The sequence below is a fragment of the Lagopus leucura genome, unplaced genomic scaffold (assembly GCF_019238085.1).
Source record: "Lagopus leucura isolate 7727_CA_CO unplaced genomic scaffold, USGS_WTPT01 Super-Scaffold_100004, whole genome shotgun sequence".
NCBI classification, from domain to species: domain Eukaryota; kingdom Metazoa; phylum Chordata; class Aves; order Galliformes; family Phasianidae; genus Lagopus; species Lagopus leucura.
This window is the reverse complement of record NW_024962264.1, coordinates 26,325,616-26,351,441: the sequence shown is the minus strand read 5'-3', so window position 1 is coordinate 26,351,441 and position 25,826 is coordinate 26,325,616.

The window sequence follows — 25,826 nt, the reverse complement described above, 5'->3', positions numbered from 1 at the left end:
AGGCCTTGTCTTCCAGCTCCGGTGCTTCGTTCTTCATCTAATATGCCTTTCATAGCCTCACCCTTCCGCTAATTCTCTCATCTCTAGACCATCCTTCGTCTGAGAAACACGCACCTCATATTATTACTTTCTTGTTTCTAGCACTAAGTGCCCTAGTTCCCCTGAATCTGCCTGTATCCATCATCTCTTTTTTATGTGGAATATAATTCCAAAAGCTGCAAGAAACCTGAACATTCCTGCTGTTTACTAGAGTCAATTCATAAAGTGCTGGCATCTCACTTTGGCCTTAATAAACCACGTATTAAAATATAAGGAGAACTTCAAAGTGAGCCAAGAAGAGCAGCAGCAGAAGACTCTGCCTCTTCAAGAAGATACTACAAAACTTAGGAGCTAAGAGAAATAGTGTATTTTAAACTACTTACTACTGCAATTCAGTCAGGTCAAGGATCAGGCATTATCAGTCAAGATCCCAAACTACGTCACTTCCTATAGTGCTCTCCAACACTGAGATATATACACACACACACTTGGCAAGACAAGACTATATCATTAACAAATGGATAGAAATTTCTGTCCTTGAAAAATATTCATAATATTAAGACCCTGTTGTAGTGTGAATAACTTTGACTGCAACTGAATCAGAGCAATAACAGCAGACTCATGCACTGTGAATTCAAAGATAGGCAAGCATCACTATAATGTTTCTGCTGCTTTCATCACCCATGCAAGCCAACCTCAACCTCTACCTCCTGAACCATCCAACAACTGGCCTTCAAGGTATGCACCACCATTCTGCTCCATGTGCAGCAGGCTTGCATTAGAAAGGACACAGTAATCTGCCACCATGGGCTGATTTACCATCAGCTGCAGAAGCACTCAGCTCACAAATCCTGGCCTGCTAACCCCACATCTGCTGTGCATCTATTTGGAAAGCAGGGATGGCACAGGCAAGATCAACAGCAGTTATAATGGGAGAGAGCAGCTACGAGCAATAGATTGTTTTTACTACTGTGTGTCCAAATACATGGGAACTAACTCAGCATGATTTCACTGAAATTCTGGAACATCAATTTATAGAAATAGTGGGCAGGACAGTTTGCTGTTTTTAATGTTTTCAGACAGGAATGGGAATAATAAAAACCTTATAGCAAACAGTTTGCTTAGTACTAATTTAGCTTCTCCTCTGAAGTTTCTTAATAGAACATTTCTTGCCAGTATTGAGCCAGCACAATAGAAGCCTCTGGTTTGGAGCTACAGTGCTGGCTAGGTGTTGCTGGTAAGCCTCATTTATTTATTTTGGTTTTTGCTGTTTTCCTAAGCAGTATAGTAGAATGAGTTATGCTTTCTTCATGTCACAGGCCTCCTGGGCTGATTTTGTACACACAGAAAAAGAAGCTTCTGGCATTTTTCACATTTCAACCAGCAGTGGCTTGGCTGCATTATCAAAGCTGTCCTGGCAGATACACAGAACAGAGCATCCAAGACCCACCGCAGACGCTGCCTGCACAAATGAACTAATCGCACAGATACTGCTGGGCCACAGCAAGGAGGCCAGGGGAAAAATAAAAGCCCGTGGAGACGGGACTAAGCCATGGCTATAAAGAATCTGCTTTTCTTAGCAGGTGCTTCAAGTTCCAACATCTGCTGGCCATATAAATCAAAGCTGCTTCTACAAGCGTTTACGCAAATGAATGACGTGAACGTGTAAATACACTATAAGGCTTCTTCCCTGTTACTATTCTTGGCATTGAACCCATAGAGAAGGTTCAGCAATTTTCCTGCTTGTGGAAAAGGTAGGCTTATTGCAATAAAAATTTCTAAGAAACTGGTGCTGTGCATTGGATTTTTAAAGATATCTTTTAGAGTTGGAAACCTTCAGACTTTTAGCTCTACCACATATTCAGCTCCCACAACTGATTTTAGGAAGTCAAACCAAGCTGATGCAAACCATGCAGCTTCCATGCTGATATGGCTTCAGACAAAGCACTTTTCAGGCATCATTGGCACAACTCTCTGGATAAGCTGCCTCATCCCTGGCACTGAATGCGTCTTCTCCCATCTGATGTTCACAGAGCCACAGAATGATCTCTCTTTTTTGTTGGGCTTGTTTCCCTGAGGCAGCAGGTTCTGTAAACATTATGCCCCTATCCAAAGCTGCAGTGAGCTATTTGCTCAAGCTTTACACTCAGTCCAACAAGCTCCTCCAAGGTCATGGAGATGCCTGCTGCTCTTCAAATAGCAGATAGAATCATACAACCATTAAGGTTGGAAATGGCCTCTAAGATCATTTAGCCCAACTACCAACCCATCCCCACCATCCCCTCTCACCACGTCCCTCAGTGCCATATCCACATGGTTCTTGAACACCCCCAGGTACAGTGACGACACCACCTCCCTGGGCAGCTTGTGCCAAATGCCTCACTACTCTTTCTGAGAAGAAAGTTTTCCTAATATTCAACCCAAATAGTCCAAGAAATCCCAAATCTGTCACTCTAGCATTGGAAACTATTCAGCAGAGAAGCTGCCTCAGTTGGGTCCCAGTGTCTCCATCATGCCTACAATTTCACCAACTCCACAGCTTAATGTTAACTTTGATAATTTTCCAAGCACATCCACAGGCTTATAGCAAACATACAGAAGTCAGGCATCTAGAAAGGCTGAGTGTTTCCATACTGTACCCCATCACTGCAAAGGTCTCGCTTGAGCAACCATTTGGACTTGTAGAGAAACCTCTGCCAAAAATGCATTCAGATATGCTATGAAGAACAGGCACCAGGCACTTTTAACATATAGACTTATGACTTTCAAACATTCTCAACTAGCATCTCCATTTCTCTGGCCCTCAAAAACACCTGTCACTTTGGAACATCTTAGTAAGTCAGTCTAGAATGTACCCCCATTATTCAGGCTGGATGTGGCTCTGGGCAGCCTGGTCTAGTGGCTGGCAACCCTGCACATAGCAGGGGCAGGGGGGCTGAAACTAGATGTTCATTGTGGTACTTTTCAACCCAGGACATTCTATGATTCTATGATTTGAGTAAAAAGTAGAACTAGCAGAAAGGAGAAAAATCGAACCACCTAAGAGCAATAAGGACATGACAGAAGATACATAATTATAGAAAAACATAATCGGACTTGATTTGCTTTCCCACCTAGGAGCACTTTTGAACAGCTTATTTTCCATCCTGCTCTATTTACTCATTCTGATACCGCAGGTGATCTGAAAAAACGATGCGAACATTCAAAAAATAAAGTAAATAAGGAAAAAAGAATGACAGCCCATCCCCAAAAGATGAATCCTTATGTCAGATGGCACCAAGTATCATTGCACAAGAAGATCGAAGAAAAAAAATTATAATAATGATTGATACTGAATCATTATTGCCCTGGATTTAACATAGACTATTTTGCAATATATCAGAGGAAAAAGTACTGTAAAAAGACTGCAGAACAGCGCTAAGTATTTAAATGCTACATGATAGCTTTATAAAACAAGTGATGGGTCTGGGAAAAAAAGTAAATCCTTGCAGAAACTAATAAGCTTCTGTCTGCACAGTGGAGTTCACAAAATGGCAATACTGTGTCATTAGGCTGGCACGACAGCTGAATCGCTAATACAGCATCGGCAAAGCATGTGCAGAATGAAATCTGTGAAGTCCTGCTGCACACCAGGTCACAGCCCTCGTGCAGGGGTCCAAGTGCCTGCTCTGGCTGCTTCTTCACCTCCAGTGCATAGCAATATTTACCCCAGATGCTACATGTTTTTCCAGACTCACCTGTGCCCTGCTGAGCCCCGTGAGTTCCACTAGCTGAGATAACTGTTCCAAAACAATGTGTGGCTCTCACACAGCCAAAGCAACAGTAAGACTATGGCAGTGTATTACCTAGGCTGCTGTCCAGGAGCAATATGCTGTGAGCCTTTATCTGATGAAATATAAACCCAAATATTACCAAAACAAATACTTAACGCAAGCAAAGTGCCTGTATTATCAGAGTACTCAGCAAACAATGGCTAATAAAAACAAATCAAACAAGGTCAGATTAAATACTGAAAGGTTACAACACAGCAATTTTGAGGGTAAAGTGGTTAGAAATATCAACATCTAGTATCACCTTTGGTGTGAAGGAGGAACTTCTTTGTGAACAAAACAAGTCCAACCCACAAGTGTAAAGAGAAAACTATCCAGAGTTTTTGTTGTAATTAGAGAAGGAAATACACATGCCAGGCAACATTCTCCTGGTATAAAGCAGAAAAAGACAACTAAAATTAGTACACATTTGTCTAACTGAAATTGAGTTATACTTTCCCTCCTAACACAGTCCAGTTGGCATGGCCAGCTACGATGTCATTCCTGGCTACTGAAAGCCTGGAGCAGATCAGAAATCTGGGAGCTCTTCCCAGCAGTTCAGCTCCAGATATAAAATATATACTCATCTCCATCCTGGAGAAGCTGATAAAAATTTTGACAAGGATCTAGAGGCAGATGTAAGCTCTAAAGACACATAAACAAAGGTAACTTAAACCCCCTCCGCCTTTTTTATTTATTTATTTATTTTAAACCATGGTTAATGCATAACTAGTTGGCATGTTTAATATCCATTCTGAAACGGCCATTTGAAACATCACAGTTAGTTTGCTCAAAGAAAAAGCAGAGTCCCTCAGCCCCTGAATACACAGAGCAGGCAACAGTTGTTTCAGATGCTATTCATAGATTTTTGAACATACCTTAAAGCATTGCTGAAAAATTTTTAGTACCTGTACCCTATTATAACACATGGCACAACACTTTACAACCAACTGGACTAGAAGTGCTCAAGATTGCGTGTCAGTTTCTGTAAATCACATGCTACACTTTCAAATTCCATTTAATTATAAAGACAAAGGAAAAAGGCTTCCTCTGCAGATACCAAGGCAAGACACATTTTCAAACAGGTTAGGCAGTGCAATGCCTACCATGTATAGATTCATCATCCATGCACATGTTAATGGTACGGAAGCTGGGAGAGCTTCTGTGAAAACCATGGAACACTGCTAAAGTTCTCCAAGAACAAAGCACGCTCAGAGTAATTGCCAAAGTCAGGGTATGAAGCACAGCCCCAGTGCCTTCCTTTAGACCGCAAACAACACAGGAGCTGTCAGCCCACTGATGAGAAAGGTGACCATTTCCAAGGAGTGGTAGTAGTGCATGTTGAAGTATTCTGCTCACCTCAGAGCGCTGAGCAGACAAACTCAATGGACAGTTCTGGTTGGAATCCAAGCAATAAGGTAGTTTTGCCAATGTCTTGCCATATGGATACACAAGCAATTTCTCTTAACATTTAATGTACATGCTCACACAAACCGTATTTCCCGGGAGAAAGGTTAGGATATAAAATACCTTCCAAAAGGACAAGAATAAAATCAAAACAAGCTGCCTAAGTAGAGCTCATTTAGTTAAAAGCCACCCAAGTCCCTGCTATTTAGCCATAGCTCTCTAGAACAGCATGAAATCAGGTTGTCTCGCATCAGTTTCCTGTTGTTGCAACTTTTTCCTTGTATGACCTTGGTCAAATCACTTAACACCAGCTTCACATCTTTAAATTGAAGATATTGCCCTTCTCGCATATCCACCAGACTTACCAACTAGGTAAGTCAACCAGGCAGTCTTTTTAGAGAAGGACCCCTGAACAGACTTCCAAGGAGTTCTACATTTGGTCAATTTTTCTTATCTTTTAGGTAACTTAATATTGTGTCAGCAAGAACTAAGATAGGTCCCTTCCCCACTTAACTCCCACTAAATTAGTCACAACTCAGCATAATTAAATTCCAGAATTAAAAAAGGAATTACCAAGTTCACGTTTTGCTTTGAAAGACCAACCATAAGTAGTAGTTTGGGGTGGATTAAAAAAGAATTCCGAAATCTAGAAGTATACGTAAAAATAATAATAATTTATAAAAATAAATGAAGATAAATGTTTCCATTTTTGAGAAAAAAAATCTCTGTAGGGGAAAAATGAATGCACTTGTTTCTCAATTTTTTGCCGGATTGAAGAGGCATACAGTGCAGTGAAGGGAGGAGATTGGTCTGGCTGCTGCGAGTATTATCTTCACAGTCCTCACAGTCTGCACATCCCGGAGAGACTCCATCACATTTACAAAGACCTGGGGTGCCTACTTGACTGTTAGTGCCCTTGGAAAAATCCTACCCATTTCCCAACTTTGAACCCATCTCTCACTCTCCCCATTCTGGGGCCTGTGAGGGAGAATGTCTGGTACTTCACAGCTACAGCCCTTTGAAGTGCCATTGATATTCAAAGCTTGTGGAGCCTTCTGAATCATAACGGCACCCTCAAACGCGACTCAGGCCACACTACAAATAAACTTGCTCCAGTGAACCTGCTCGCTGCTTCAGTGTGCTAACGTCAGCCTACCTCTGAGAAAAGGGGTCCACGGCATAAGCATTGCAAAGGAAAATAAAATCCTCAGCATGGAGCCCTGGAGAAGAAAAACAGTGAGATATTTAAACCTAACCATTTCTTTTTAAATACTTGGGTGTTCTTTATAGAGGGAATTTCCCCCTCCTCTGTTCTCCACCAGAAGCGTCCAAAGCGTTACTCACTTTATTTACAGAGCTTTGATGTGAGCCTCCCAATTTTTAGTTCAGTTTTCAAGAATGCAAAGGTCAACTGATTTTCTCTTTCTGGGGAAATTAGGCTGAATTTCATTCTGCCATTTATTCCAAACATGGAAATGCACGGAGGAATCCTATCTTAATTCACAGCAGTCAGCAGTCAAAACCTCCACTGTCAGAAAGCTTAACTAGCTTGCACCAAAAACACATGCAATTTTAGAGACAGAGTGTGTTTAGCCACTGCAAATTAGCAGCATTGCAAGAACCACTTGCTCTTAACAAACAAAAATAAAGAGACATGCCTTATGTCTGAAAGATGGCATCATTGCACTGAATACTGGTTTGTAACAGTAATCTGAGTCTAACTAACACATGCAACAGCCACATTGTCCAGAAAGCTCACAGCTCCCTGGAAGGGAGTAGGAACTGATGGACCTCATGCCCTTCAACCCGGATGTCTTACTTGAAGCACTTCCATCTCATGGGGAATCTGTATTACTCTAACACACCACAGGCATACACATATATGCAGCAACCATCTATACTGTAAATGTATTTATAGTGCATGTATTTACACAACCAACTACTCCTGAACTCAAAAGAGGAAGGAAAAAAACTATCCCTTTCTCTTTTGGCTTCATCTGAAACAAGCATCGTCTTTAAGATGGGGTGGTTAGGGTGTTATCAGCCACATAGCCACTCACGCAGAGAGTTCACCTTCCTTCAAATTCTCAGCACTGAAAAGAGAATCAGATTAATTCCTACCGTGTGCTTGGAATGGGACATGCTAAGCAGGTCATTAAGAGATGCACTATAACTAACAGTCCCTTGTGCCTTACAAGCTTACTGCACTAAGCTAACCTCACCTTTGATATTTAGGTTTCCTTTGCGTAACAAAAGAGCAATCAGGTACATCAAAGGTTGTGCAGAGGCCAAGCAATTCTTGCTTGTTGTATCCAAGTATTTCCTACTTAACTCACTTGACAAAAAAACCCAAAATCCATTTAAAGCCTTGAAAGAGACATCAAGCTGGTCCCTGACCCAGCAAACGCGTGCCCTAGTAGCATTAAAATAATTAAATAATTTGTTAATTGCTTTCAGTGCTTTTGATATCCCACTGTTTACGACCAAAGACGTAACAACTTGAGCCAATGTTTTCAGATGTTCTCACCCATACTTAAGTATGCAAGTGAGCTCACTTTAGGGCCCAAGGGTTCTAGATATATAACAAAATGCATTTGGTTAACCAGATTAAAAACAACAGCCTAGAGTCACATCTCTGCATTTCTTATTCTTACTTGGCAAGGAGGGATTCCTTAAACTTCATTAACTTCCTGGTTTTCAAAATCCAACTGTGAGATGTATATGAAGTGTAATATTCTGTATTTGATACATTTGAGTACATAGCTATTAAAAAACATACATCCTACATTTGAAACTCCTCTACATCTAACCACTATGAGGCAGTGATACCTGTGTTAAACTAAGCCTCCTGAATACATTGCTTACATATTTATACAGAAGGGACGGTGAGCAACACAAAAATTCAGTTGAGTGCTCTAAACCACTCTATTCAGTTTGGATGTGGCTATATGTATGAAGCATATATGTGCGCATACACTTGGTGATGCACATTTCTAGCAATGCCAACAGTTACCTCTGTCCTCCCTGATCTCTGAGAAAGGATTTCTGGCCATAAAACCTACAAAACACTTAGCGTACGCTTGGCAAGTCACCGAATGGGTTGTACATTCTTGGAGGCATTCAAGGCCAGGCTCAATGTGGCTCTGGGTAGCCTAGCCTAGTGGTTGGCAATCCTGCACATAGCAGGAGGGTTGAAACTAGATGATTATGGTGGTCCTTTTCAACGCAGGCCATTCCATGATTCTATGATACATTCACTAAGGGATTTTCCTGTGAAGGCAAGTAAAAAGTTATCAACTGCCCATTACTATGGATTGGAACATCTTGAAATACAACATTTATATAAAAAAGCAAATAGTTCATATGCTTTGAAGCCTATCTATATTTCATCTGCTTATGCCTAATAAGTATTATCTCCTGCAGCAAACCATGACAATTCCAGTGTCAACACATAACTTGATACACTGAAGTCTCAATGATCCTTTGGTCTTGGGTAGAATTAGAACACAAGTCTTCAATTGAAGGAGATCCCTACCTCACCACACCATCTTTTCAAACTTTCAGAAAAAGTACCTCCTAAGCTTTTCCATGCTTAGACATGCTCAGCTATGCTCTTAACTTCAACGTTTCATTTGATTCAAAAAACTCAGTTTATTCAAGCTCTAGAGACCTATTTCATCAGTTCCTCTGAAGCACGTCAAGGCCAATGTTTTTGAATAAGTTAAACAACAAGCAACAGTTTCATCAGCTTTTGAACAGAAATTTATACTTAACAAAAAAGGCTCAGGAGTGCACTCGCTCATGTACAACCCCAAGTGTGCAGCTCCTCAAGGAATGGCGAGCACAGCTCCAGTTACAGACAGACACACATAAGCTCTGCGCACCTACACATTTTCTCCAGGTACTCCTTAGGACACACTAGTAAGCTTCTTAGTACCAAGATACCACAGTGATGTTATTTACTGTTTATTTTCATGTGTGAGTTGCCATTAATACAGGGAAGACATTCAAAGCCCTCATATGGCAGAGATTTAAGCATGGGCTTAAGTTTAAGCACTTGAACATTCTCACTGACTTGTGGTGAATTATGTTCAATGACATAAGCATGTTAGTTCACTATTTCACATGAAATCAATAGAGATAAACTCGTTCCTATTTGTCTATAGCAGTGATGGTTGCCACAAAGAACAGCACCAGGAAATTATTAAATGCATATTCATTGCAGGGCTTACATGACCCCTGGCATTGAGCCATTGTTGCAAGAAGAAATATTGACGAGCTGTTTCACACTTTGTGCATGTTTCATGCTGGGAACTGAAGCCAGCAGTATTTGGACAAAGCAAGTGTGCTTTTATGTCACTGAAGTCAGTAATAAAATTTGCATGTGCACATACACCAAGTACGTGACTCTAAAGGACGCTTTACTGTAAATATGCTATTTTGCAACTTCTGAGAGCTTGACTTTGAACCTAACAATATTGCTTTGATTAAAAGGCTTTGGGGTTTGATTGCTTTTCCCCCCTCCACTTTCTAATAGGTTATGCATGTACCACTGTAAAGCCAGTGTATTTGCAGTAAACTGGCTGCAGTTACAAAGTCTTCAACCTTGCATCAGCATTACATCAACTACAAAAAGCAATTTATTGCTTCATATATTCCAACACCATGAACAACATCCATTAAATCTCCATCTCATGGAGTGACCACACAGCTTTATGCTTGGATTGCTGTCCCGCATTTCAGTGTCACCAAAATAGTGGATTACCCTCTGCCTTGCTACATGAGCTCCATTACAGCATCCTGATGCACTTGGATTCCTAAGAGGTGCTGTGTATTTCCACCTGTGGAAAAGGTGTCTGTCATTTAAGTATACTTCCATCATGAAGTGTAAATACTAGGTCCAAATCAGCATCTGTCCTGGGAATAGAGGAGCTGCCAAAATTCCACTTTCTTCTAGAACCACAAGGTAACAGCCACTGAAGCTGCAGCAACACCTCACTGCTAAATCCTATATGAAACATGAATTGAAAGTCTCATAAATGTACCACATAAAATCAATTACAACATCACAAGCATTTAGCTTGTTTTTTCCCCTGAGCTTGTACATCTTGTTGAAATAAGAGCCTTTCAGTCACTTTTAGCCAAATTTGAGTCTAATGGATATTGCTTTTTAAGACACTAAAATCACTTTTATTTCTTCCTTTGATGGTGTAGAGCAGGCTCTCATTAATGTACTGTGATTATTTTTCCTCCATAGTCATTGGAAACACCAATTCAGCAATTCCAGTCCTTGGTGCCTACATCTCAGAAAGGATTTATAATAAGGAATGACTATTACATGTTCAGTGAGATAATTTTTGGCCAGTACTAGAAAAAAAGAAAAATGTTGAACAATCCACAGTGGTTTTAAAAGGCCAGTGGAACTGGGTTCTATATCTGCAGTACTTCCAAAAGATTAACTGCAAGTTTTTATGTACAAGTCCAGCACTTGTATGCAGACAGGCCAAAGAAACTGTAATAAAAAGGCTATCATGCAACAGGTATCACAAAAACTTCATAGGCAAACACTGAAAGTTAAGTGTTGGCATGTTCTACCCACCCAAAAAGAGGCAATCAATCTCAGCACAGGTGACTACCACATTGGGCACTTCAGGCAGCTTTTCAACCTTGGAGGTTTGGGCAACCTGCCAGTAATGAAGATGTATTAATGCTTAATGCAGCTTAATGTAATAGGTGTCATGTTCATAATTTACCGAAGCTCTTTCTAAAGCATTAAATTCATTTATACTCCTTAAAAGCTACTCAATCCTCAGGGCTAAGTTAGTTTGGTTGGTGAGAGGGGGCTCTTTTTAGGATCAAATGATATATAAATTGTTAACATATCCAAACTCATCCATTAGTGCGTGTGAAAGCAATAAATGTGCCAAAGTAGCAATAACATGATCGAGGAAAGTCATTGTGGTCATTAGGGCTGAAAGGGTTTCATTTATGGCCCCAAAGAGAACAGAGGCTATAAAATAAACCCTAGTAGCCCTGATGACCAGAGGGTTTGCCATACGATGTTAAAGTAAAAAATAAAACACATTTTTCATTTCGTAAGTGGTCACATTTTGCTTCATCCTTTTCACTGCCCCTTCTGTCACTGTACCCAACTGTGGGGTGCCATGTTGGATACAAGAAGGAATACACAGTGCGATACAGGAGATTTGTGCACACAGAGGCAATGCTCATCACCCGCATCTTTCCACCAGAAGTCACAGACACCCTGCAGAACTGGGAATCACCCCTAAGGGCCACAGAAGACCAAAAGTTTGAGGCCTCATAAGCCCTGTGTTTCTTAGCAGCAGAGCACATGTTGCTGTAAGGAAAGGTCTGTGGTGTTGCCAGTCTCATTTCTGTCTCAGATCCTTCTCCACGATACTTGGTACCTCAGAATCTGCTTCCCTCCCAAGCACACAACCTTAGCTGCAAATGAGCACGTAGCACCCAACAGCATGGAGAAGAAAGGTGACTTTATTTTCTTTGACAAGTCAGGAACACAAGGCTGACCCTGGTGGTGGAGATATCTGTGTGCTGCTAACAATGATATAGACTCGACAGTTATTGAAAGCCAAATTCCCAAACCCACCACTCAGTCAATCTTTCCTTCATGACAGCTGCAAGATAGTCCAATTATGAACCAGTGGAAAAAGCTCTGGGAACCCAGGATTTGGCATTTTATGTCATAAAAGAGCTGTCAGATCCATACTTGCACAACAGTATTTACAATCCCCACAATGATAAAAACACCAAAGACTTCTCTCATCCTGAATTGCAGTACTATCTTTGTCTTGATGCAATGGTAGATCATTTGAGAACTATGGAGCTTAGTTAATAAGGTAAATTAAAAGATTATTTTAGCCTTTTCCTATTTTGTTTTCTAAGTGATCTCAGAAACAAAGTGCCTAACTCTGGTCCTGGTTGTGCAGAGATGTCCAGTTGGCATCAGACAAGATAATGTGCAGCACTTTCGAGAGCAGAGCTTGATTTGAGGCAAACAAGCTGGGAGAATGACTTGTTTGAAGATTCTGCTACCTGTTCTTTGTCCATTGTGTTCCTTAAGACAGATGAGCACCAGGCAATCAGCAACAAGGAAGGCAACTGCCTGGTTTTCAGAATCGTAGAACCATTAAGGCTGGAAAAGAACTCTAAGACCATAAAGTCCAACCACCAACCCATCAACCACCATGTCCCTCAGAGCCACATCTACCCTTTTCTTGAGACCCCCCCAAGGGACGATGTAACCACCACCTCCCTGGATTTTTTAAGTTTTTTTGTTTGTTTGTTTGTTTTTTTAATCAATGTTCCCCACCACAAGAGACCTGCCTGCAGCTATCAGGGATCCATGGACACCCTGAGCCATGCTGAACCTGCCAGCAAGCAAGAGCTGATGCTGTGCCTCTGCACGCACTGCTGCGGGATCAGGGAGTAAGTGTGTCTAACAACCTGTAATTAAGTCATGTCATGTAGCCAGATTCGACTTGGAGAAAAATGCCTACAGTAATTGCATTTAGTTCATCTTGTAGCATGGTCCCAATCATAACTGTTAATTCAATTGTACGTTCATTCTGCCAGCTCATTGCCATTAAGCACACATTTAATTACTTCAATAAAGGATTAATATGCAGCACACAAAAGGAAGGACATCACGCCGTGCCAAAGCACACAGCTGCCCCACCATTTAGTGAGGAGATAAAGAAAGCATATCATTGGGCAGTATAATCCTGTTACAAATACATCATTATTAGATGAACATTCGGGACTTTTATTTTCATGCTTGTTATTCACCACTCAGCATACATATATTTCCTTGGCACCAGAAAGAGTTATAATGTGCAAGTGACAGCTCTGCCATTGTTGTCCCATCGATGGCACTGCTGCCCCCCCCCCCCTTTGCTCTCCCCAAGCTTGTAAGGTTGCTCTTATCTCGTCTCCAGGCGAGGGCTTACAGCAGCTACATTACAACATCCTGAGATAAGGGGCCCCGTTTGACATTATTCCTGTCTGTGCTGCAAACAACTGACAAGCACAGCAAGTATAAAAAAGGAGTGAGAACAACAAAGGCTGCTGCCCCCTCCCCTGCTCCCCCGCCACCCTCAGAAGACAGCTCATCAATTCTCCAGGATGTACACAATCATTATTGTAGGGGAAACAAAGACCAGTGTCAATTGTGCAGTGTTATAAAGCAGTCCCTCAAATTAAAACCATGTACCTAACTGCATCTGATGGCAGAAGCTATTTAGCAGTGATATTTTACGGAAAGGCAATGAAAAGCAATAACTGCTTTATTTAATGTATCTGTTCAATCCAGCTGCCTTGGATGGGCCTTAATAGAAGCTGTCGATCAATGTCACAGCCTTTGAAATAACTGCAGCAGACTGCAATAAACACGAAGGGAAGATAACTAAAGCAACTGATCAGCCTCTTGTTACCTTCCTGCACCCAGAGATTTGTCATTTGTTTGTACTGCTTATAATAGCCTGGGTTGATGATTATCATACGGGAGGAGCAAAGCTAGTTGGGGAGAGGTATGGATGGAATAAAGTTCCCTGGGACACCAGCAATTTGGGGCTGAGCCTCTGGAATACAGCTCTGCTCTTCAGATGCTTCAGTTCAGATAGCTGCTTCCTCACTGTTCTCTGGCCCATAGAGGAATTTAAAACCCACATCTGGGGCAAGCTGCCTTGCTCACCCTGGCTACTCTTCCTTAGCAGCAGCACAGCTCTTCCACACAGAGGATCCCTTACCATAACAAACAGAAAACTCGATTACTCATTCAAACAGATGCTGAAGATGGTGATGTAGAAGCAGGTGTTGCTCAGGCAGCTGCCTTTACAGGATAAATGTACTCCAGTCAAATCAAACAGCTGCCTGTGAGAGAAGCAGCAATGCCTGCTTGCCTGACTCTCTGGACTCAGGAAAGCAATTCCTAACATGCCTCTCTGCAGTGCCAAGCATCTCATCCCAGTCCTTGCATGGCAGGTACCTCAGCAAGAAGATGGGGCAGTCTGAAGTCCACAGCTTTTTCCACAAAGCAGCTTTTGATGGCAGCAGCAGGGAGCAGCACATATCACACAGCTTCAAACACAGCAGAGGCTCACACAACTGCTCACAGACATATGGCACAGCTTAGGCAAGGGCTGCACAACCAAAGCATACAGCAGCACAGTAGAGGGAGATACTGACTTGGAGCTGATCTGGTTGACCCGTTAACCACAGGTCCAAACCAGTCTTTAAAGCAAGTTTAGATTACCCAGTTTGCTAGGCAATATTTTAAAGCTTTGTGTTGGCAGCTTTCACAGAAGTAAAACTTGTTCTTAATTTAAGCTCTTAAGTTACAATAAGCCGATCCTTATTTGCTTTGCTTCAAGTAGACCAGAGAAAAGTCAACGCAAAAAAAAGACCACTGCAGGAATACCTGAAAGGTTGTTCTTGCTTTTTGCAGGCCAAATCTTTACTGAAAGATTCAAATCTCATGATTTTTTAAATCCTACCTAGAATGTGATTTAGAAGATACTTCTGTGAGAGAAGTTTAAGTTCTCTTGTACCCTCTGTGAATATAACAGGCTACAGAAGATAAATTCCTTGCCATTTTATATCTTTGTCTACTCAGGTAGTTTACAGTAGGAACCACCCACACAGTTTGCCTCAAGGTGTATCATTTATTACTTGTACCACTTGTTACATAAGACCTTTCCAAAAAGTTTTTGAAACTAATATTGTATATTCCCATTCCCTCCCCCCCCCCCTTGGTCTTCAGTTGTTGCTTGCATTATATAAGACCTGAGGTTAAATCACTACACATGTAGATGTAAGCTCTTCAGAGACAATGGCTAATTTAGACTAACATATGCCAGTTACCCCTGCCATAACAATTCACCCTGTAAGGATCTGTACACCTACTCTGTGTGCAGTCCTTCTGGACTTATATTTGTACATGTCATAACTTCCAAGACCATAGGTCCCCTTTCCACCTCATCTTGTAATTACACGTCCCTCACCTATGCAAGTGGATTCTGAGTGCAGGGAAACAGGATGAATACATACCATACTATTACTTGCCTTTGCATTCACAGAATGCAGTCCAGCCGGTACTTATCCAAGTTAATAAGTTAACTTCTCCAAGGGCGCAGAATTTCTACAAAGTCCTTATCTTTAAGCCTTTTCTCATCATTTCCCAGACTGTTATGCTGTTCCTCACAACAGACAAGGCTCCTTTCCCCCACAGGAAGTGATACACCCTGACCAGAATAGGTCTCAACCAGAAGCACTCACCCACATGGTACCCAGAGCAGTCAATTGCAACAGTCACTTGGACAGACTGCAGCCCTTATGTATGGATAGCTCACCTGTAAATAAGTTTTTTTTTCCTTATTCTTGGCTCCACATAGATGAAAAATAAATATGTAGTTAGAAGATATATGTAGGCTCATGCCCATCAGAGCTGCTTAAATGAAAGCCTGCTCTAAGTCTGAGCAGTCAACTGCCTTTAGTATCCCTGCTTTTCCACACCAATTCTCCTTTCCTGAGAGCGCCCGAAGGGCCACATGTCTGGACATGACATTCCCTTGACTCAGAGTTCTAACGTACTAATTTGAACCATTTTGTATTTTCAACTTTTACAATCCAAATTGCTGAAAATTACATTAGAAAGGATCACAGGAAAAACATACCATGGGAAAAATTCCTTGGATAGGAGTACACGGGTTGGCCACTGCCTGTAACAAGTGCAGCAAGCAGATCACAGCCCACATCACCCAAAGCTTCAGTGGATTGCAGGACCTCACAGGAGCCACCCAGCAGGCTTCCAGGGAAGCCTCCTCCCAATAGCCTTGTGCATAAACAGCACATACACTGGGACTACAAAAGGAGCCACATAGCATACAGTGTTGGACACTGGGTCAGGCGCACCTATCTCCTACAATAGACAACAGCAGATGTCCAGAATTAGTGTGAAAAATAAGCATGTGAATATAGTTTTTAGTAATACTTAGTTTAGCTATTCCCTGGATCAGAAGTGGTGATGTTATTTAATAGGACAAACTATCAGGAAGTGAAATTCAGACCCTTCAAGTAAGCATCTTACATAAGCATTTACTGGAAGTCATTTGCCAGCCAACAATTTTCATGATGGTCATGAAATAGCTTTCAGAAAATTAATTCCTGTTATTCCAGTACATAGGAAAGAAGTCTTGAGAAGCAAGCTTTTCTGCCCACGATCAGAGATCAGTGCATTTTATCCTGTTTTGGCCACTGAAAGTCCCATAAGCACACATCACCAGCAAGTTTATTAACATTATAACAATCCCATCTACTCATTGTTTTCTGTTTGGCAGTCTCTCTACTTTAGACACATAAAGTTTGTCGTTCATGTCTGTGCTACTTAATGGATTAAACTAAGAAAAGCTATTACTACTTTTAAACCTGCATTTACGCACAATTGCTTTGCTTTCTAAGGCCAGCAGTGAGACAAGTCAGTGTCAGCTGCCAGCCTGAGACAGGATAACCTATGCTTATAACCCAGTAATATCTTTATAATACTTTATCTTTGCCAGCCTGGAAGAGCCTCAACATCCAATAATGGACAGCAGGCCTTCAGGTTGCAAAGCAGCTGTCCCATCTCCAAGGTCTCCATTGCTCATCTTCTTTGCCATCCAAGAAGAGTGGAAGTTATCAACTTCCTACACCTGCAATCTGCATGTCTTCCTAATCAAGATGCAGAAATATCAAATACACCATTGCTGATCCACTCTGCACCCACCAATTAAGCTAACAAGCCCACACACTGTCAAATCACAAAGCCAGGTCTTGTTACCACCAATCACTCATGTGGCTAATGTCAATGCCACAAACAATGGGGATCTGGCAATGTAATTGCAGCACCTAACTGCTGTCTGGCAGCCATTAGCCAAAAAACATTCACAGCCTCAGTACATGGTCTCTTCTGGTGCTGGGCTGTCCACTGCACTTTCATGTCAGTCCTCTTTCAGGAGGAACAAAAAGGGCAAGTAGTACACAATTTAAAGCAGCAGCAAATCTGTTTTCAAGGCACCACAGCTCTGTAGCCTGGTAGGACAACAGGGAATATCCTTTAAGGTAAGGTGCTGGAAGCAATTATTCCAGTTAAACTCATCAGCAGGTGAATGAAAGCTTAGAAATGGAGCAGATGACAGACAGAACCAAAAACAGCTTCAGCTTTATACAGCATTGCCCGCATCAATCCCCTTATTCTTCCCTTCAAGTTCACAACTGTTCTCTGTCAAACCAAGAGCAAGAGTCACCAACACTAATATTATGTTACCTCAACTTCAAGTTAAGATATGAAAAAACACACCAGGATACTGAGCAGACTATTAACATACGATTTTAATTCAGCTACCTGCTTCTTTTATCCTAAATGGGAAACTGCTAGAACTCAAAAAATAAGGTATTTATTCTCCATCTCAAAATTTCCAGCACCAGCTCTCTGGTGCCTCACTCAAAGGCTATCACCTAGCGTTCTTCTGATCCCTCCCTTCTCCATTTCTACAGCATTCATATACCTATACTTCCTCTCCTTAAAAACAAAGCTATTTTTTTTTATCCTCTCACCTTCCACTATGATTTAGGCAGTCTCTTCTTTTGGCTACTCATTCTTTTAACTGAAAGACACCACTGTCTCACTGAAAGGCATTGCCCCATCCCAGAAGGCATTCAAGGCCAGGCTGGATGGGACCCTGGCAAGCCTGATCTGGTGAGTGACAATCCTGCTTATAGCAGAAGAGCAGGACTGGGTGGGCTTTCAAGGTCTCTTCCAACGCAAGCCATTCTATAATTCTATGACCATTAAGATAGTGGTTATGGACTTCCCTCCCATCTAGAGGCTGGATGGCCACATCACAACTGCCTGCCACTTAATCAGGCTCTATTAAGCATCAAGCCAGTGTGCGCTTCTGCTCTTAGATAAGAAGAACCCGTTAAGAAAACTAACTAACTAACTTTGTTAAAGGGATCTGAAGTGCAACTGTGCTTTGTTGAATTAAATAAGCACAAGAAGAAACAGACCTATAGTCACAAGAAGTTACATGATGCTCACTACAATTTCTAGTTTTTTAAACTGCTAGAAGAAAACAACTTCAGAAAGTATGAGCAGACAATCAGCAGCTAATGAACAGAAACACTGTCACAGCTTTGTGCATACCCCCTCAGTCTCCCTGTACTACTTTAATAACAGGCATCCTTTATATCATGGCTTTTTACTTTAATATTACTTTAATAACAGGCATCCTTCATATCATGGTTTTACTAAGTCATTTACTGGACAGCCCCATCAGTAAAATATCTAAGAGCTTGTGGGACATTCTAGGACTGCATCAGGCAAAACAGGATACCCCATAATATTTTTTTTCTAAAAGCAGTTATTTCCACCAGTCTGAGGATATAGAAGCAAAGATCACCATTGTCCAAATAGACTACTATTAGATTTGTTATAGCTTGATTGTAAGGAACCTATAAAGAAGCTTCAGGGCTAACCAGAAGTTAAAGCCTATAACAAGCAAGCAAACACATTCACTTTATACAGAATTTTAGACTTTGGGAGCATTTGTCGCACAGAGGGCTAGACCTACTGACAGACATTAGTCCCAGTCCACCACTACACATCTTCTAACCTGTACACAGCTCAGTTACCTTCTGTTAAGCAAAGGGATGTGTACCTGCAATTTCATTTTCATTGCTTTGGGGTATTTCCTACCAAATCTTACACATCCCCAAGATTACTCTGTGCAGAGAAGCTGTGCATTAAGATTTAACTGTGCACGTATTAAAGAAAAGCCAACAAATCAAGAATATTAGACAAGAAATGATAATGTAAATTTACCAGTACCTCTGGAGATGTAAGTAGAGTAGTCCCAAGGGGCGAACTAAGAATAGCATCAAAGAGCTTGGCTAAGGTTATTGTCTTTAATGGACAAAATTGCATTGACCGCACAGTGTCTGTAGTTAATGGCAAAAGTAAATTAATTTACAGCAAATGACTCTATGGTATGGTCAAAAATTGGTATGATTGGTTACTGACAAGTAAATGACAGGCTGATCATGGGACACCACTAATGCAAAGACAGGCATTTAGCAAGTCCTGCAGGACAGCAGCAACGCAGAGGAAGCAGATCCCTCTTCTGTGAAAGCAGCAATAGCCCAAGCTGCTCACCCATTGAGCCCATACAATGGAAAGCTTTCAGCAAAATCTGTAACAAGACATCATCTTTCATTTTTACTGCATTTTACAATGCAGAGTTTTCAGACATCTTTTTTGTTTTCCTTTGAAGGAGAGGTGCACAAACCCATCAGTAAACAATTCAAGCTTACATTCCTTCAGTTAAGAAGCAGTGTGTGATTAGATACAATTCATGTAGGCAGCAAACAGCAGCACCACAGCTGCATTTAAGTTGCCCAGTGAAGTGAAGTGCATGAAGAGCTTTGAATTCTGAGGATTCTGTTAGCCCAATTGCTAATACTGAGGGACTGTATGTGAAATCTATGGTGTACTGAAATGGTTCAAGAACCCAAGAGTTACTCTTTTTTGAGTAAAATAACACTTTTGCTGATGGTTAAAGGTTTGATATCTCACCATACCTCTCCAAACCTTTTTGTTTAAATACAGCAAACCACATCACAAGCTCCCCCAGGCCATGCTACACAGAACACAGAAGCTCTTATCAACAGAGATCAAGCCACTAGTGTGAAACAAAATAAAGTCAGAACAACTCAGTACCCATGGCCCTTGATGCACCTTTAGTTACTGAATCACCTTGGAAAGCCACTTAAGGCATCTGAGGAAGTCAAAGCACTGTTCTAGCTGTAATCTCTAATACCTTGTTCCAGCCACTACAACCTCTGAGGAATGCAAGTTGGTGTCAAAGATTTAATGCTTTTTCACATTAGTGATGTCAGCGTAAAATGGCCATCTTCTCTGAATAATTTATCTCCCCACTGCATAATTTTCTTATCTCTTTTTTCCCTTTTGGCTTTTTGCTGTAGAAGGGAAGGCAAGTGGCTGTTAGTCCTCAAAAAAACCTATGGAGCATCCTTCCCATCAATCAATTAAAAAACACTTACCTTACACTCAACATGATTTATTTCTTGTTAATACAATTGTCTCACTATATCCTTCTATTATTATACCCTTAATTCCATTAGCCATTCACTTAATGCTCTCCTTAAAGCTGACCCCAGTCTGGAGAGAAGAGAAAGAAAAGTTTGTATAATAGTGGCAATGCCAATAAAATTTTGAAGCTCTTCTTTTAAAATCCTGTAGGTCACTGGAAAGACAGATCCAGAACATATCCTGCTTGCTCTAAGGGATAATATTTATTTTTCATTCATTTTCAACTAAATGCCTTGTTGGCTCAGAGCTATTTGTATTTTCATATTTCACTATCTGCTGTACTTCTGACACAGCAACTTTGGCACAAAAGGGAACCACTTTCCCATACCTTCTCCAGCAAACACAATGCCGTCTTGCAAAAAGGTGAAGGCAGTTGAGCACCTCATCGCATCTCATGGCAGAGAGCCTGCTCACGTACTTCTCAGAGAGCCAACATTCCCATTAAAGCCTTCATGGTCGCTGGCTGAGTACCATCAGCTTCTTGCTCAGGAGAAGTTAGGGCCTGTCAGCCTCTCATCAGGCTATAGCTATAAGGAAGGGTGCTAATGGAGTGCCTGCCATGTGAGGTTTAGTCAACCTACTAACCCCGAAAGTTGTTCGCAACATTCTCCATCCCAAGCAACACACTCCCAATGCAGAAGGCAGACCACATTTTTCAAGGTGAGTCATCAATATACACAGCATCCTGGACTCCTCCTTAAGCAGCTTCATGCAGTGACATACACCTCATCTGAGCAACCTAGAGTTCATAACATCAGGATCTCCAATTTTGACCCAACCCCTTCAAGCAGTGCCCCAATGATAGATTTCAACTGTTGAACCTTCCCAAAGCCAGTTGTACATGACTTCCATTCATACCACTGCTACAAAAGCCCAAGAATATAGCTTTATTTTCTTTTCCTTGTTTTCAACATGTAACAAGTGGTGTTATTTCTTGCAGATTCTCAAGAGCAGCATGCATCCCACAAGCCCAATGGAAGCCAACTCCATAAGAAAGAGTAAGATCCTCCCTCCCATCTCCATGCACTGTCTGCCTTGTGCAGATATCTTGCAAACAGAAGGAGGAAAAAAAGTGTCTATGCTGCTCTGAGCACATCAGTATGAATTTTACACATTCTCATGGAGTAGAACAGAACAAGTCATCCTCTGAGAAGCATCAAGTGCCCAAGCAGGCACTGGCATCAGAGGTTCCTCTTCCTATTCAGTTTATTCATTCCACATGTATCACCAGATATTAAGCTGCGGTTTCAAGTAAAAACACATTGGTTTCAGTTACTAACGTGTCCATTTTTATTAATATCACGATCACTGTCAGCAATTGAAAAGAGGAAGAACAGTTTCTCTTGGTTTGAGGCTATGCTCTGGATATTTATCAGCTTTCCAAAAAAAAAATAAACCAAAAAAAACGTATTAAAGGTAAAGGTCTTTCCCAACACACATCAAAGCTTCGTAGCATTTAAAACAGAGCTACTAAGCTGGCCACACAATACACAAATACCTTAACCCCAGAATTCACAATACTCTTGGCATCAGGCAACTGAGTCCTACATCCTGCACTGGACTTCCTTTCCCTTGTGAGTTTCCTCCTTATCTTCCTCAAAATTCCTAACTACAACACGTTATATTTCACAAAATCTACACATAGTGGAAATGGAGCATGTGTGTGCTTCCTTACACTTGGCACAAGTGACAGCCCTAGAAGTACACCTGCCATACATTATTGATACATTAGGCAGTAGTAAAGAAGTCACAAAATGAATGGAACTCCAACTAATCACTGATTAACTTTCAAACTTAATAAATAGTCCTAGAGTTGTTAACTACTGAACTCCATCCAAATAAAAACTTGAGACTTCATAAATATCAAATAGAGCTATATTTACACCTTCTATCTCCTTTGGTATTTATAAACATATACCTTTAGCACTGAATCTTCTGCTATAAAACATCATCTCAATCATATCCACACAGTTATTTCAAACACGGATCTGCCATGCTTTGACTAACTCAAACAAACACAACTCTTATTGTAGGTCCTACGAAACATCCGTTCACCACATGCATTCCTATCAGAACTAGAAGTTACAGAAATGAAAGATTTAAAAAAAAAAAAAAAAAAATCAATCCCAAAGATGAGCCACCGCTCTGCTGGCCTCTTGCACAAACTAAGGCTGCACCAGCCAGAGCAGCACATCTACACAACCAGGGAAATGACAAGATCCATCACTAAGGAGGCAGTTTCTCATCTAACTTATCATTCAGGGGCATTTTATTCTGGGTGATCAAATTTCCTCTTGTCGCATCATCTTGCAGAGTACACAGAGCAGGTCTTCTATGCCCTAGGTGTTTTTAACACATGCTTGTCTACCTGTGGTTTGGCCATATCCACTTCTGTGCCCAGAGATGCCCCATACTCTGCTTTAGTTTAATTCAAGTCCCAGCTTCTGGTAGAAGGACTTCTTCCTGCTCCTTTTAGTTATCTGACTGGGGAAAGATGGAGTTTGAAATCTCACATCTCAATACCATCATGGGGGCATTTGTCAGAGTACACAGAGCCTGAAAGCTCCACAGTTAAGATTCCTGCGTACCAGCATTTTGCTGGGAGGTTGCGCTCTGCCAGTTCCCTTCCTTCTCCTGCCGGCAGGGCCTGTCTTTTGGCTGTCAGTACAAACCTTACAAACTAATAAACATGGAAATTGGACTATACTTTGTACAGCCTGCCTACAGTGCTTCATTGTTTAGTCTTCAACATTTTAACATTAGGAGAAAATCTCTAGATATGTGGCGAAGAGGAAAGGATAGGAAAACAAATGGTCATTTCTTTCCATACAATGTAAGACTTTCCTCTACTATCACAGTGAAGAGAAAGGGCATTTCTTCTGCCCCCATCAGTCATAACATTTAAATCACAGGGGCAGCCATGAAATCTTATGCATCATTTAGATCTTCAATGTTGAAACGACTACGCAGTAAAAACATGTTGGCAGGACTAAAGTGTCTGCTGTCAAAAAGGAAACACTGATTTACTTTTTTGAACAGTTCTTCTCTTTCACGAAGCTGAATTATCATAATCCCCAAGTTATAGCTCTGATGAGTAATTACTCCTGCAGCATGGTTAGAGAACTGCTACTCAAAATCCTCATTAAAACACTTATGCATTTCTTCCGTCTTTCCCTTCCAGCTATTACCAATTACAATGATGTGTGTATAAATATACACTTCCCTCCTTGATGATTATCCCTATTTCTCCTGCCTAATTCATTCAGTAAGGCCACAGTTCAATGCTTTTGAGGCCACAATGGCCTCAATGGGAATTAAGGCTGACGTCAGAAATAGTGAATTGTGGCTTCAGTGAATGAATTTGATGGGAAAAATCACACTGAATATCATTGAGAGACCTCCTACTCATGCAGCCAATGGCACGCTACGTAATATGAAATAAGGACCTCACTTTAAGTACAATCAGTAAAATTAATTGACCATTTGAGACATGCTCTTCTGCTGCTGCTTTAAGGAGGAGAAACAGCAGTTTTATACAGACTCTCTCCATACACATATTTATATGATTATACAGTGGGGTTTTCTGACCAGTGTGAGAAGCTATTTTGTTTTGTTTACCTCACCTGCAGCCTGAAAAGTCAAAATACATACACGCTCCCAGGAGATACTCTTCAGCTTTCTGAAAAGAAATATATTCCAAGATAATAAAGCTGATCATCTAAATAAAGATATTGATGACCACCCATCTTATTTCCAATGGCCCTCAGAAAAAGAGTCCTGGAATGAGCTCCTGGAAAAAGAGCAGAACCTAGATTTGTAGCTGCCATTATGAGCTCCTTACAAAGAGACGTCTGAGAGAGAAGTACCAGTAGTACCACCTGCTTTGGAATGCTATGCCTCCATTAATGAATCTTCAAAAGCAGAAACTTTAGGAGCGAGGCTGTTCCTGGTTCCTACTACCTGAGGCAGTAGCAAGGGAAACACACACTGATAAGACAAGAGAAGGACAATGATTCCATGCAAGTCCCTGGGAAGTCTGAGGTAATATCAAACTCTTAGCAGAGACTTGTATGAAAATCAAAACAGCCTCTCTATCTGGAAGCTTCAGGTAAGTTATGCAACTTCCTTAAACATCTCTGACCTTCCCACTCAATTTGGTGCAGAGAAAAGGCATTGCACCTTTCAATTTCCTGTGTCTCAGAAAAGAAATTAGACCTGTTTCCACAAGAGAGCGTTAGAGGTGTCTGACAGAAGATGTGCACTGGTAGCAACCTTTTCCTTGCTTCTATGTGAAAATAAGGACCTTCGTATTATAAACAGACTCAGTGTCTCAGGATGGTCATTTAATAGAGCCAATATTTATGGGCTTAAGACACCCCAGCTGATTCAACTTCTAAAATTCATTGGACAGGAACACCCAACTTGGAGAGCTGCATCTAGAAGCAAAACATCACCTAGAATGTCTCCTCCCCTTCCATTAACCCTACAAAGCAGCTCAATAATGCATACACTATGAAAGGGTAACCCTCTGATACAAACAAGAAAAAATATACCCACTTTGTTCTCCGCATAGAGAAATGTAATTATTGCCAGCACAAGACAGACTAGAAAAGGTCCTCCATTGAATGGAAAGGCTCATATTGTACGATACCTTACTTAACTTTTCTGAAGAAGATACGAGGGAGATGCCACACCCACAATATTTACAAACAGAAACTGATTTCTGCAACACATGTTTCCTGTTTTGCTCAGAAGCTGTACAAGTCTGAAATCTTAATGGTTCATATTCACCCTTTGAAATGTCTAAGGCGTACATCCAGGAAAAGCAAAACTAACAGGATGTGTCTCACTCTGTAAATGCATTTTAGCATCATAAGATCATTGACAAACATCTCTACACAAGAAGTTAGCAGAGAAAACAAGCATTGAATTTCAAGGGCAGATAGGCTGTGCAGTAAAACCAGAGCATCAGCCATTCTGTAGGAGATAATCCATTTTATCCCCAGCAAGGCAATCAGAAATAAGAGTTAATAGTTCAGCCTTAAATTGTGCAGTATTACGAAGCTACAAAATTCAAAAACTGAGTGATTATCCAACAAGAAGAACAAAGGCTTAAAACAGTGAGAAATCCCTAACCACCTCTCCCCAGAAAAAACAGCTGCATAATTTTCTGGCTTTTCCTCAAAAAACACAAGGTTATCACTTTTTAACATTTCTCTTTAAATTCACATTTTACTTCTCTGTTAGGGAACACAACCATTGGTAGACGATTTACAATAGGACACCAACGCTTAGAAACATATAGGCTTTAAAAAAAAAAAACAAAAATATTTTCAAGATCAGATCTGAAGTTGTAACTGAATTACAGACAGACTGCCTCAATATTC